The 15,405-nt window shown below is 27.5% G+C and overlaps 1 protein-coding gene across 2 annotated transcripts in view; it reads left to right on the top strand.

Moving 5' to 3' along the window:
• Nucleotides 1-1,279: 1,279 nt before the first annotated feature.
• LOC129963242 (teneurin-m-like) overlaps nucleotides 1,280-15,405 on the top strand; it is a 638,728-nt gene continuing 624,602 nt past the window's right edge. For both annotated transcript variants that reach the window (XM_056077466.1, XM_056077465.1), the window contains exon 1: nucleotides 1,280-1,501. The gene's annotated coding sequence lies outside the window, so the exon portion shown is untranslated. The remainder of the gene's footprint in view (nucleotides 1,502-15,405) is intronic.

Here is a 15,405-nt window from a genome sequence, read left to right as displayed (position 1 = left end):
ATTGCTTTGATTAATTTTATATATAGTGTATATTTGTGCTGCTTAGTAACTGATTTTGTCGGTTTAATATCTGTCATAATTATGATTTTAGTACACTGAAAACCTTGATTGTGCAGTAGATTTGTATGGATGCGCTGTCTATCTGTACTTGTTCATTCAATTAATATATTAAATCTTCTTGATTATCAACATCTGACTTTATATTAAGAAATAAAAAATATGTATGACTCATTCAAACCAAATAATATTTTTTTTCTTATAAATTTGCAGTTATTGATTTGAAAACTGAGCCACATCATACTGTTGGATACTTCTATTTACTATACTAAGTATATTATACTTTATTATACTAAGTATTTTTCAAACATAAACATCAGTGCAATTTTTAAGATACGCAATTTTCATGAAGAATATTTCAAACACCTTCCATTTTTTTTGTTGTAGATTACATAAATTCCTATATAAATCAGAATTATTACAGCATGAGTGATATCTCAAGTAATTCTACCCATTTTAATTTAATATGTAAACCACATTCACGAGCCTCTTACAAGATATGAAAAGATTTCAAAGCTTCGTCGAATGCATTCTTATTACAAATTAAGAAGGGTTTTCATTGTTACCCATGAGAAATTTGCAATTTCCTGCTCTGTTATTCAAAGCTCATTTCTTCTTATATATTATGCGCGGGACTTTGGACACCAAAATGTTTTCTTTAACATCTTTATTTGCATAAGTCCAGGTTTCGGAATTTCGAATTTCTACAATATTATTCCAATCACACCCTTTCAATACTTACTGCAGCGTTTAACATAGCTTTAAGGAAATGCAAACAAGTTCTGAAAACGCTGCAATTTAGTCAATTTCCTCTTCAGTCAAGCAATATCCGCGCTTATAATGGACAATAAACCCGATTTGGAATGATGCAAATTTCCAACAAAGCGAGGAATACAAATACATCGATCGCAAGAATTCCCTAGAAAGCGTTCAAAGTAACATTTTCCTTTTCTTTCGAACCGTTTTAATCCGGCGCCAAGAACAAAAGAGAATAATAATAATACAAAAAGAAAAAAAGAAAAATGCCTCGAATAAAAGCGAGCGGGTAGAAAAAAAAAATATCGCCCAAATTCTCTCGCCATCGATTCTCGTGAACTTCCTTTCCCCCTCACTAGATGGCGATACCCACCATCTGAGTTGAGGAGAGGTGTCGGACGTCTGCTATCCACAGAATGGCCCGATAGTCCGTTTCTCGCTCTCACTTTATCCGCGAGTTCTCTCCATATGCGGTCGCAGTTAAGAGCTTGCTCCGACCGTGGAAAGACCTGAGTGCTCAGGTTTTAAAAGCGCCACTGGAACTCGCCACTGTTTTCGTTGCTCTTCTCTGTATATCGGAGGTCCGATACAATAATATAGTCTTTTAGTTCTTTTCGGTCAAAAGAACACAAATCGTAGCTCTTAAAATTTGTGTGGACTATCTGATGAACAGCTTCTGCGGAAAAAGGTAAGAATCTCGGAGAAAAGTTTTTATGAGTGTAGTTAGTTGCTTTTAGTGAAATTATTTCCAGCGAAATGTCTCCACGCGAGAGTGTAGGATTTACTTGATGTTCAAAACGGCTGGAGAAACGTGGGGACGTAAAACTACTTTTTCATGGAAAGGAAATAGGGAAACTATACAATTAATGTTGCAATAAAAACGTGCTTGTAAATTATAATTTTTTTTAAAGTTTCCAAAATTTTTTCCAGTATAATTATGCATTTCCCTTCCAATATTAAGTATTTACATCTTTCGAAAATATTAACAGTAAAATAATAAAAATGATATTTCATAATCACTTGCGCTGAACATTAAAATAAGCGACAAAAATACTAGTAATTTTTTCTAATGTCCACAAATTAAAAAAAAATGCAAATTTCTATGAAATGTATCAATGCTGAGATTTCTAGCAAAGGAAACTAAACTATACGCAAACGCGCATATACAAAAATGATTTTTCTTGCGGTCAAACTATTAAGAAAATAATTTCATATAATTTTGTAAAATTGCAATAACTTTAATCCAATATAGTTATGTATTTCTTTTCTATTAATAAGTATTTTTATATCTTAAAAATAATAACAGCAAAACAATAAAAATGTTATTTCATATTCACTTGCGCTGCATACTAAAATCAGGGGAAGAAATCACTAGTATTTTTTTCTAATATGCGCAAACGCTATAAAAATGCAATATTCTAAGAAATGTAGCAATGCTGAGATTCCTATCAGAGAAAACAAAACTACACGCAAATACCTATAGCCAAAAATGATTTGTCTTGCGGTCAAAGATAATTTCATACAATTTTGTAATTTCTCAATAACTTTAATTGCTGAATAAATGGTGAGAATTTTTTTTGAAACTGTAAAGATTTTTTAATTGCACTTTGTGCAATGTATTCGAAATGAATGAAAATGAACAATATTATAGAATTATAGAAATTTATTTTTATAATTCTCTTTCGATTCCTTAAAAATATTCTGCTGATACATGCTTGAAATGGACACTAGAAATCAATTTTTCAGGCCAAAACGTTGGGCGTAATTTGGAATAAATAAATTTGGAATTATTTTATAAAGAATAAGTTGAATCACTAACAGTAATACCGTATAAATCTATTTTTCTAAAACATGTAACACTGTTTAAGCAGATATAAGGAACAATCATTTATGTTAATTCAATTAATATTATCGAGAAAATAAGTAAACAGCACTTTCTTTTTTTTTGGGGGGGGGAGTAATAAAATTTTGATAAATGGTAAACATTTTATCTCTAAAATAGTTTAGACTCATTTCAATGTGATTCATCCAGATGATTTTTTTATTATCTGCATAAATATTGGCTTTAAAAAATCCTGATTTGCTCTTAAAATTACATGCGATTCTTGAATAAATTGAATATCCGAAATTTTTTGGGGGAAGGTAAAACTTGAGTGGCATGATGCGCAACATGTTGCACTGAAGAAGTTCTCGATCTCAACTCCAGATACTTGTTGAAGCGCCAAATTACATTTCTACTTTCAATCAACATGTGTTCATCATGTTGATTAAATCTTAGTTAAAATTAAATCAAACATTTATGATAAAATTCTTTTTTTTAAATAATTTTCTTACATTTATAAGCTGTTTTAAAGTATTTGTCGGAAAATATTTTTAAGAAAGTAGTGTTGCAAGCTTCAGGATGTAACTTGTTTCCCTTTATTTAAATATACATAATATTAAGTGATTTAATAGAAATAAAACCAAGAAGTTAGAGTAATAAAATAACAAAATCAAATATATATATATATATATATATATATATATAAAATGAGAATACGCATTCTTTCTAAGAAAATTATTTTTATTAGTCTTTCTTTTTTTTTTTCTTTTTCTTTTTTTTTTTTTTCTTAAAAGTAAAACCTAAGCTTTTATGATGTGCGCAAATGATTATAAAAGAATCGGTTTTCGTTTTAAAAAGTTAATAATAGATAACATTTGTAAAATTACCGATAATTCGCAAAAAGACTACATGAGTGTCCGATATTATCGTCATCAAATAGCTGATTCCGAAATCATTAACGGCAGATATATGGCTGAAATTGGAAAATAGCTTTGAATGAAAAAAAAAATAACATTTTATTTTGTTTGCATTATTAAATATCTTTCTGGAAAAAATTACTAATTTTATTTATTTCGTGACCCCCCCGGTTCAATCATCAAATTTGAGAAAACATGGTTTATATTCTAAAGCATACGATAAAAAACCCCCCAAAAATCCCATTGTTTTATGACTAAACTTGTCCGAGTTATAATTGCTTAACCTAAATGGAAGTCATATATAAATTTATTTTAACAAACAATTCGATGAAGTAACACAATGTTTAATTTTAATTTTCAAAATATTGATTAATATATCTTTCGAAACTGTGAATTCAACTGCAAAATTTATTTATAACGGTGATTGTCAATGTTTCATCATTGAATTGTTTTTCGCAGAGAAATGATTTTTTTTAATATTTCAGCGCCGGGATTATTTTAATAAATATATCTATAGCACTGGGTGTACTGTATAAAAAGTTAGATATCATACCACTTTGAGAAACAAAATTAATGACTAAAACAATTTAAAATATAATTTTTCCCCAGCGTTTAAAAGACTTACCAAATTGGTCTACCTCTAATGGCTTAGAAACGAGTTACTAGGCAAGATCAGTGCGGACACATTATATATACTGACATTAAAAAAATCTAAGGAGATTCGATAATTCCTTAAAATAAAATTTTTTCAGCTTTATTCGCTTATTATTATTTTATATTTTAAATTTAATCTTATTTGTACACCAGCTAGGTCGAAAACACTCAAAAATATATTAAGTATCAAAGACGCGTGTTGTGCGCAAAACATTTTTAAATACAGTTAAAAAAAACATTAATTCTTTGATTCATGGGCCAATGCTTCATATGGACATCATATTACCGTTTTTTTAATAATTATAAACTAAAAAGAAATAATTGAAAAAACACTATAATTCGATACAGATGTTATACAAATTCTCAAAAGCTCAAGTATTCTCCGGATTCTTCATCGAGTTCGTAGATTAGAGATTCTGGAAGCAGAAAGTGGCATCCAGTTAAACAGAAATGAAAAAAATACACTTAATAAACTAAAGTTAATGAAAGATACGGCAATGAAATTTATATTCCTGAAAATATTGTTCTTTTTATTTTGATTTAAGTAAAATTGGTATTTGGATGATAAATATGTTTCGTAGTTATTAAGGAAAATCGTAAACAATTCGATTGATTATTTTAATTGAAAATGTTTTTACAATTTTATGAAACTCTTTTTTTTCAATATTTCAATTGTTCCCGTTTTATGTTCAACGATCTGTCCTGTAGAGCATTTTTGATAATTTTAGCCCCATGTATATCGCATCATTTAACTTACAGATAACCAGATGTAAATTGTATAATGTCTTCTAATAATATTTATTTTCATAAGTTTCAATTAAAGCTGGCTTATCATTTTTAAATATATGCTAATTAGTAAAGAAAGATATTAAATTAGGGTTTTTACTCACGAAAAGTTATAAGACTAAAATATGACTTCTAAGAATAATATAACTATTCCAGATATCTGAAAAACTTTAAGTGTAAAAATATAATAAATTTGCGAAAAAAAGCATTCATTTGAGCTGGGAATTTTTTAATCCTGTATAACAAAATTTTATTGTAAATATTCAAAAGATTTTTTTCAATTGCGTGTAGGCGTGAACGTAAGATTTTCATTGTCATACAAGAAAATTGTACTTATTTAAGAAAATTAGTATAGTAGTATACATATATAGTTGAAAAAACGTTATTTAAATTTTAAATTTCATTCTGAAAGCCATATATATTTTAATTATTAATTTAAAAATCGAAGGTAATAAAAATACTTTTCTAGGAAACAGAATGGATATCTTTTTTTTACTTAAAAAAAAAACTTTAGAAATTTGTTTTTCTTTATTAGTAATTTCTTAGAAATATTTATTTGAAATGAATGACTTCTATTCCTCGAAAAGTGTTGTTATTTTTTCCCGGAAAAATCTTGTTTTCTGAATCAAATATGCTTTCTGACTTGTTTATTTGGATAGGAATCTATTAGTGTAAGAAAGAGGTTTTGACTTATGTGAAGTTTCTTTCGAAATAAGAATCTAACATCATCATACTTAGATGCGAAAGGCACATTTTACACTTCACAACACACCTTTCAGATTCTTTTTCAAATTTTTATTTTTATGGTATTTTATGCATCAAGCTATTTTTACGATAAATGTAATATTATTATTATTCTGTGTATCATTTCCACTTTCATGAAAAAAATAATTGCTATTTCACCCATAATTTTATTGTAGGTGCATTGCATTGTATATTGTATTACATATTTTCTCTCTCTCTCTCTCTCTCTCTCTTTTTGTATAGCTCCCATGTAAATACGTTATTTCAAGTCCAAGACATAATTATAAAAAGATATTAAAAAAATAATTCTGAAAAATACATTAGAAGGATGAAAAAGTATAAAGTTCTAAAGTCACAGGTTTGCGAATAGTATTAAAGTGATTCTATGATAGTCAGAATGACAGAGCAAAATCCGTTGTTCGTATAAATATGGGATGTGAATGATTAATCAAAAAAAAGATTAAGGTTATTTAAAAAATAGCTAATGAAGCACCATGTATGTATCAAAGAAAATTATGTAGTTAGAGTGAAACAAATTAGAAACACAGAAAAGATGAGACTAGAGAATCCTAATCTAATATCCTTATCTATACTTATAATAAAGCTCAATGTGTGTGTGTGTGTGTGTGTGTGTGTGTGTGTGTGTGTGTGTGTGTGTGTGTGTGTGTGTGTGTGTGTGTGTGTGTGTTGGCGCTCTACAGGCCAGACCGTTTGACATACAGCTACCAAATTTGGTACATGTATACCTTGGAGGTTGGGAATGTGCACCTGGGGTTTCTTTATTCGAATTTTTAATTAGAATTTTAATTATTAATTAAAAACTAACTTTCCCGCCAAAAAAATCTTCCATTTTCCCCACCGCCAACTTTTTCGCCAAAAAAATCTTCCATTATCCTCAGCGCCAAACGAGAAAGGCTTCAGTTGTTTTTTTCTCCCAACAGTAATGAGGCTAGGGTTAAAATTTTTCGGCGGATTATTTCAATCGGTTCTGTTTATTTTCTTAATGTTTGATGCATTTAAAATTAAACATTGTTAATGAATCAATCTTTCAGATTCATTCTGAAGTACTTTTGAATTAAAATAAAACAGAATAAAGGAAATTAAAAATTTCTAATCCGCATAGCGTTACCCCAACTGGCGTAGAAAAAATCACGTATTTGCGTTACGTAACCGGCGAAGAAAATTCACGCATGCGCATTCTGTTCTGATTGTTGCCATGACAACGTTATCAATGGATGATTTAAATTATTTTTGGGTTAGTTGTAAAGTAATTGTATTTATGTTAGTTATATATTTTTTGTATATGCTTATAGTTTTAAGTACATCGTTTTTTAAGTAGTTTTTTTAAAACCTGTTTTCAACCGTTTATTTTAAACGATTCGTTTTATTTTCTTAGTGTTTGATGCATTTAAATTTAAACATTGTTAATTAATCGATCTGCTCATAATGAATCCAAGAAAATTTTGTTGACCAACTCTTGAGATATTACATAAATTAAAAAAGATATTCTTTAGTGCCCATAAAGTTTAAACGCTGAGTGACTCTATTTTCAGTAATCAGATTATAAAAAAATGCTTTCTTTCAGTAAAAAATATTATTATATTAATTGAAGATAAATTCTTTCCACTTTAATTTAAAGCATAAATTCTACGGGTGCTAACAGAAAATGAGAGAGATACATATTACGTTATGACTGAAGGCCTTTATAATATTATGAATGAATTATATGATAATCAAAATTTGAAGTTTTAAAATATTTTGATGAAGAAGCTATTAAAGTAGAAATTGCATAAAATATTTAATTATTAAAATTTTAACGAACATTAAGATTGGCGAACCGGCTGGTCGCCAAAAGCGGCTAGTATTTAATAAAATCGAATAATCCATACACGAGAACAAAACAAGTTATTTGTTTCACTAACCTACCTAATAAAATATTGGGACCTAATAACCAACTTTTGAGGTCAGATTTTATCCAACTAATTTGTAAATTATTTGCTATTTCCTTTTATAATTCATTTCGTGAACTTTCAATACAGTTAAAATGACATTCATATTCCTGTGAGTCAAGATAAGTGATTTGATTCTTACAGGCAATTAGTGATATTTATGAATTGCGAATGACAAGCATTATTGATTGAAGTGATTTTCATAAATATTATATTTGGTTTGTCTTCAAAGGGATCAAAGGCAAAAATAGATCTGCGATTCTCTAAAATACCGTTGAAGAGATTCGAGAATTCCGAAAAAAAAATCTTTATGACAGATTGTCTATAAAAAGATAAATGATCATGCTTCTAATGATCAGTGTTCTAATTTTTTGCTCATAGCTTCATCAGGAATTGTTTAATGTGATAGCCTGAATCTGAGTTTTCAATAAATGTCAATATGCAGACTGCGAAACGTATATTGCGGAATATTCGTTTAAAAAAATGGCGTCAAACTCAAGCTCATTTGATGATTGCATGACACAGAACAAGGCTTGTCACTTTGGTTTTGTGAATGCTTAGCAGCGAGTATACATGCGTTAATAACTCAACTGTGTTTTCAGTTACAAGTTTCAAACTGTATTGTACAGATAAAAGGATATGTACGTGTCGCAAATTTCAAAATTTAATGGTTTCTTAATGTCGATAGGAAAATATATCGGTTAGAAAGTCAGGTTTGGAATCGCTGGAAATCATTGAGATGACTACAAAGGCTTATGACGGGGCAATGGTTTGAGAACATTCTTTTTTGATGAAGTACATCCACCTGCGTCTTTCATCACGTTAATATATTGGTCTTGTCTGAACAGGACAATTGCAACTTCAAAAAAAGGCAGAAAGTGTCATTATATATCTGAATATTCACATGGAATTTTATCATTCCTTTCCACGTATTTAAATCTTAAAGCGATAAAGCCCATTTATAATTATCATTATCGATGGGAATTTTCTAGGTTCTTCGAATATATATATATATATATATATATATATATATATATATCAGGAAGTATTCTGTAGAATATATGGTGTGTAATGGCCCAAAGCCCGAACCCCGGGTTTTACCTTTCACATATCTATTGGCTTCTGCAGCTACCATGTACGTTGATGAACGTACTTGGCAGGAACGTAACATAACGTAACTTGGAAATTCTCACAAAATTTCAGCTTTTTCAGAAAATCTGGAAAATCTAGATTTTTTTTTCTCTAACTTGAGAGTGAATTACCAATCATGATATAGGAGTGTTTTCGCATCATTTTGACCTCTTCTTCATCTCTTACGGGAAATAATTAATGTATTACTGGAAAATATAATGAAATTTGCCTGATTATGGAATGGCTATTAGGAATACTGCGAGACGGCAAGCATTTGAACGGAAACAAAACTATTATAAGATAGTTTTATCGGAAAATAAATCATTTTGCAATATATTTGTTGTACTAACTTATCATAATATATTAAGACGAAATACTCCACTTTATATATGATTTTTTTCACATTCAACAAAAATTGTTAAAGTCATAGATCATATAAGTTTGCATTGTTTTCCGTCAACAGAAATTTTTTTAAAAAATATTATGGTTTTGTGAATCGTATCTCGAAATGAAAGCTTCAGATGTATCTGTAAGTAAGAATTTGTAACAGAATGAATCGCAGGGAAATGCAAGAATATATAAATTCTGGTGAATGATTACTTCCAGCTTATTTTCAATCAATAAAATGGAAGAGTAAAATTAATTGGTGTTAGCAGTAGATGCTTTTATATAGTCATTTTTATAAGGAATGACCTATGATATTATTTCGTTTAATTTATAAATTTTAAAAGAAATGAACTATTTTTATCTTCAGATATGTAATAAATGAATTCTTTAATTCTTTTCTTTATTGTAAATTCATATGTTGTCCATGTCAGCTTTCTTGGATTTTAGTGTTAAATTTAAAATATGCTTTATATACTATTTTGAAGCATAGGCCTCAGATTTTAAGATTGTTTTATCTCCTTTTTTTAAGTTTTCAATTTATTTTCTGTATTTGTAATGTATATTAGATGATGCACAACCGTAATCTGCTATTGATCTTCAAACTAATAAAGCTATTTTACTGTTTAAGACAAAATTGTTGAAAAATTGCTTTTAAAAATAATAATTAATTCATGCATTTATTTGTAAATATTTTTAAATGGTATATAAAGATATTGGATCGATTTACTTATTGAAATTTAAATAATATTAATTCATTGGGTATAAAGAAAATTAATTGCTTTTCTAAAGCCGAATTAAATTCATTAAATCCTACGTGACTCTTGTTAACTTTTTTTAATGTAATCCACTAAAAAATGAATATATTTAAAATTGAAGAATAATTTGTGAAGGATTTGAAATAGTCTAAAGATTTTTTTTCTCTTTTATTATTTTGCGTAAGTTTGAAATGCATATAACACATTTATTTTCGCTTAGCTGATAATATCTGAATATTCATTTTAAATATCTTATGAAATCATAGACAAAAAAAAATGTTGCTTTAAAATTGTATCTGCTAAGATATTGAATGCAGTTTTTATAAAAAATTTAAAATTTCAGAGTTTTGAAGAGGCTCTAAATTTATTGTTCATTTGTTAATTTGAAAATTCTGTCCTTATAAAGCCTTTTATTCATAATATTAATCTTTTTTGACAAAAAACAGATGCTTTTTTCACACTGGAAGTAATTAGCACAAAAACAATGGCTCAAAGGGATATGTATAGCTGATACGATTCTTTTCTTTTTATTAAACTATATATTTTCCTTGTAGACATAATTTAGTAAGAGACTACTAAGAGATAATGTTAAATAAATTCAAAAAGTTGAAATATAACAAGTTGAATAAATAAATTACAATTGAAGTGTCCAATACTTAAAAATATTTGAACTGGTGCTAAAAATGCTGATAAAAATACGTGATACCATTCGGATAAAAATTAATAGATTTTTCAATTTCAAATTATTCTTCACAAGTAATAATACTTATATATATAAAAAATATTATAAGCAAATAAAGAAATGTTTAGGTACTTTCAAATAAACTAAATTTTGAAATTCCAAAATAAAAATAATGCATCTCATTGAACGGACTTTATGAAATGATTTCAGAATATATTTCATTATTCTTTAAAATACTGAAAAGTAATTTCTTTTTCAAGATCAAAATTTTAAGCAACCCAATTGCTATTCTTCAATTACTTCCGTAGAGAAACAAAAACAAAACCAAATCTTGTGTTGTGTTTTCTTTTAAATACAATAATCCCGAGGGAAACACACTTCTTTTGAAGGAGAATGTAAAAAATTTTTAAGTGGATATTAGGAAAGACAAATGCTCTTCGAGAAAGATTTGAGTGCGGGTTAAAAATTTATTACCAACAAATGTTTGTTTTCTTCTGACAAACGTAAGTGTATTATTTATTTATCTGAATTATTAAAACGTGACGTTCTGAGTACTTTGAAATAACTCGACTTTTTATTTGTTCATCATTCTTTCTTTTTTTTCTTTTATTATTGTTTCATGTCTTCTTCATCTTGGGAATTAATTCTACTTTCCGAAATTGTTTGGGAAAGCCATAGGAAAATATATAAATAAAAAAAGACATTGTTATAAAAATGTAACAAAAGATTTTGGCAGTAAAAAAGAAATTAACTAAAATGGTGCTAGGGAAGGAGTAAGGTGGAAATATTTTTCATCTTTACTTTAATTTTTTTCTTGACTTTTTTTTCTTCAATTTGTACTCCACAAGTAAACTAAAGAAATGAAATACGCTCAGATTCCCCTTAAATTTTTTTGAGAAATTTTTGTTTTCTTTTATAATTTTTGTCAAATTTTTCTGTCTTTTTCTATCCAACTGTTCGGCCCTTCTCTATATAAGTAGACTGGAGAGAGAGAATTTAGAGAAAGACTGAGTGAGATAGAGAGGAGGCATTTTTTAAAGAATAGGACGTTGAATTATTAAATGCCACCTCAAGAAAAAAATACTTCACTTAGAGAAGAAATTGGAGAAAAGACTTCGAGAAATTGAAAGCCATCTTCTGAGAAGATGAAAGACAAAAAGGATATAGAAAGGAAAACTTTTAGATTTATATATCTATGGGTTTTTCGCCAGTTTTTATTTTATAAAGGAAACTGGATCATCTCCTAGCCTGAAAGGTAACCTCAAATGAAAGAAAATATCGAAACTTTGGAACTTACTTTACGACTTCGTGAGTTCATGCTTTCTAAACATATTATTTTCCTCCACACAAATATTTGAGAGTCAGTTTTTACTTAAATAAACTTCCGCCGGGAAAAACAATGTGGAAGATTATGATCTGAAAGCCATGATAAACAGTGAAAGGGTTTCAGAAAGCTATAAAATCTATTAGCCTTGACATACATATTTTAAATGCTTTGATAAGTAAAATAAATTATTTCTGTATATTATTTTTCTAAATTTAAATTTCAGATAAATCTCAAGAAATATTAGATTTCTAAAACAGAATTCAATCTGAGTTCTCAAAGAAAACATTTATATTATGATCCTATCATAAAAATATTTCCCTTTGATTATATCAAGAATTATTGAGAAAAAAATGATATGGATGTAAACCAGTTTTTAATTTAACATGTTTATATGTTCGTAAATGTAGAATAAGAAGTGAAATATGAACTGTTTTCAACAAAAACGTAGTTGGTATGAAGTAGTATTTTTGCTAGTAATTTTCATTATGTAATTAAACAAAAGAATTTTCATAGCAAAAAGGTTTTAATCATTCAAAATTCGAAATTTAAAAAAAAAATGCGTATACTTTATTGGCTTTTATAATATATATTTATATCTAATTTTGAAAATAAATCTAAATATCTGAACAGAAACGTATTGAACCATCTTTTTGAATATGATAATCTTTTGGAATGAAACAAAAAATAAAGGTTTGCTATTTTTTATAAACATGTTGTATCAAATTGTACTAAATGCGGAAGACTTGATTTTCTATGTTGCTGAAGAAATAGTCTTAATTAAGATTTTCATATAGATTCATTCTAATAAGGAAATGTTGCTGATAATTTAGAAGATCGAAATCATTAGATTCCAACAATAAATCACTCTGATGTAGCTTTGTGTAAAATTTCTTATTAAATTACCTCTGTTATTCTGACCGACAGCCTTTACGAACATAATAGAGTTAATATCTGCAATACAATAAGAATATTTATTTTTGAAGATGAAATTATTTATGCTTAACTTTGGAACATAAATTAATCTCCCAATTTATGTCAAATACACAGGTTTAAGAAAAATTACATATAAAATGCTTCAACACTTGTTAAGAAGATCATAATAAATACAAAACATGAAATAGATTCTTTTAAAATGTAAAATGCAAGATTTTCTGGATCTTTCCTTTCAGATATTATTATTTTTTTATTAATGCTGCATAGTAATTAATATTATTACAGTCTTAGAAATTCTTCTAAGTAATATTTGAAAACAGATAAAAGTTAATTTTTACTTAAATTAGTACCATATTTGGTGCTCTATATACAACTAAAAATTGTCAAAATATTTGATTTTGAAATGTGAAAGTATTCTAAAATTAATGAAAGTGAACTAAACACTACTTATATGAATATAAACTGTCTCGGAAAATGATGAAATTCAAAACCTTATATCAATGAAATCACCATTAAATGATCAAAGAAGAACAGTTGAAGAGTAAAATGTCTTGTAACATAGAATCTAACAACCTATTTATTGACTATTCATTGAATGCTTAGTTATTGAGCATAATCCTTTCGAAACCAATGCTCTTCATCTGAAAACTTTTTTAAAAAAATGCTATATAGGATGATTCGAAAAGAATTATCAGAATTACCTGGAAAGATAGGGATCATTTAAAGAACGCTATTTTACAAAGTAAGATATGGTTACTTGCGTATGTGTGACATAGCAGAAAGCACTGTACGTTGACAGCTTCAGTAGCATTGTCCATCTATAGCAATCGTACGTAATTCGGCAAATTGTCTAAGAAGAAAAAATGTATCTTCTTAGACAAATTCTGTTTATGTTTCTTGAACGGATCTAACACGAAGTCAACAGAAAAAAGTGGTCAAATAATTGCCCAAATGTATAAAGAAATTATTTTTTTAGGAAATAAAATAACAGGCACTTCTATAAAATGGCCCAACTTAAAAAATACAAATAGCAGTTTTAAAGAAAATTAGCAAAATATTTAACCGAAAGGTTAAATGATTTCATTTTATATGTGTTTATTCAAATGCAGCTAAAACTTTATGGCATTTTGAGTTTTTAATAACTTGAAGTTCTGTATAGTTATCTAAAGAATATAGTCACAAGTAGGTAGGCACTTTTAAAGGCATGGGTTTATTATTTAAAGCAATTTCTGTAACTAGTATTTTGATTTTTGGCAAAGAGACACGATCATGATGATATAGAAATGAATTTTAAATATCATAATTTATATTAGAATCATATATAATTACGAAGTAAATACATGAAAGTGATTGTATTTTCCATTCTAAATTCCTCAACTCTATGTATACCGAGAGGCTCTAAATACTCGTTCAAAAAAATTATGGTGGGCATTCAAAATGCCTAGATATTACAGCGAAATTTTTCTGGTTTTGTCTACTGTGATAGATTTAATACTTAAGGTTCTAAATTTGTTCGTACAAAGTAGTTTAGGTAAAAAGCGGTTTTTTTCAGTAATCTTTAAAAAAATGTCTGACCATTTCTTTATTTATTAGCTATCAGATAATTAGGATCCTCTTTTATATACCTATTCTTTCAAACACTCCATGAAAATTATCATTACGATTTTTGAGGCAGTAGTGAATTTTGCTTATCTTTGAAAGAGAAATTCGGGCGTCTCAGCATTCTGAGGTTCATGAATCAGAATGCTCTTAAGGATGAGAGCATTAAAAAGGAAAATTAATTTTAAATAGTTTTCAGATTTAATACAGGTGTTTGGAAAATGCTTGATTACTAAGCAACTACCGTCATTTGAAAAGCAGAGGAAGACTAAGTTATAATTTTTAATTACTTTTCTGATTATTCAAAAACAAGTTTTATCATCCATTCCTTACAAAGGTGGATAATTAATCACTCTTGTCATCGTGGAACAGACTAAGCAGCTTAAAGGAATAACAGATCCAAGGTTCGAACAAATTTGTAGTGACGGGAAGCGAAATTTATTTTTCATTAAATGTTTGGCAGCAAAAATTTGAACTTAATTAAGGCTAATGCAAATTGCTGAAGAATTATAATTTATAAAAAAAGACAGAGGAAGTGAAATAATTCTAGTTTTGATATCACGTGATTAAATATAATTCCATCATTGCTGATTTAGTTTTTAATCATAGATATTATTTATATTTATTTTCGATCCAGACGGATTGCTTTTGTTATTTATTCTTCGTTTGTTTAAATAATTAGTGAAGACAACAGCTTTAAAAATGAAGATAAGTGGTAATTGAAACATTCTATTATTTATATAAAAATAATCTATACAAAAATATATAATAATAATTATTATTATATTTAATAATATTATAATAATTATATATATATATATATATATATATATATATATATATATAATATAATAATAATATAATTACTATAACTACTACTAATATTATTATCATTGAATTTAAATA

The sequence above is a fragment of the Argiope bruennichi genome, chromosome 3, assembly GCF_947563725.1.
Source record: "Argiope bruennichi chromosome 3, qqArgBrue1.1, whole genome shotgun sequence".
NCBI classification, from domain to species: domain Eukaryota; kingdom Metazoa; phylum Arthropoda; class Arachnida; order Araneae; family Araneidae; genus Argiope; species Argiope bruennichi.
The sequence above is the reverse complement of the archived record's forward strand: the minus strand, read 5'-3'. Positions and strand labels throughout refer to the sequence as shown.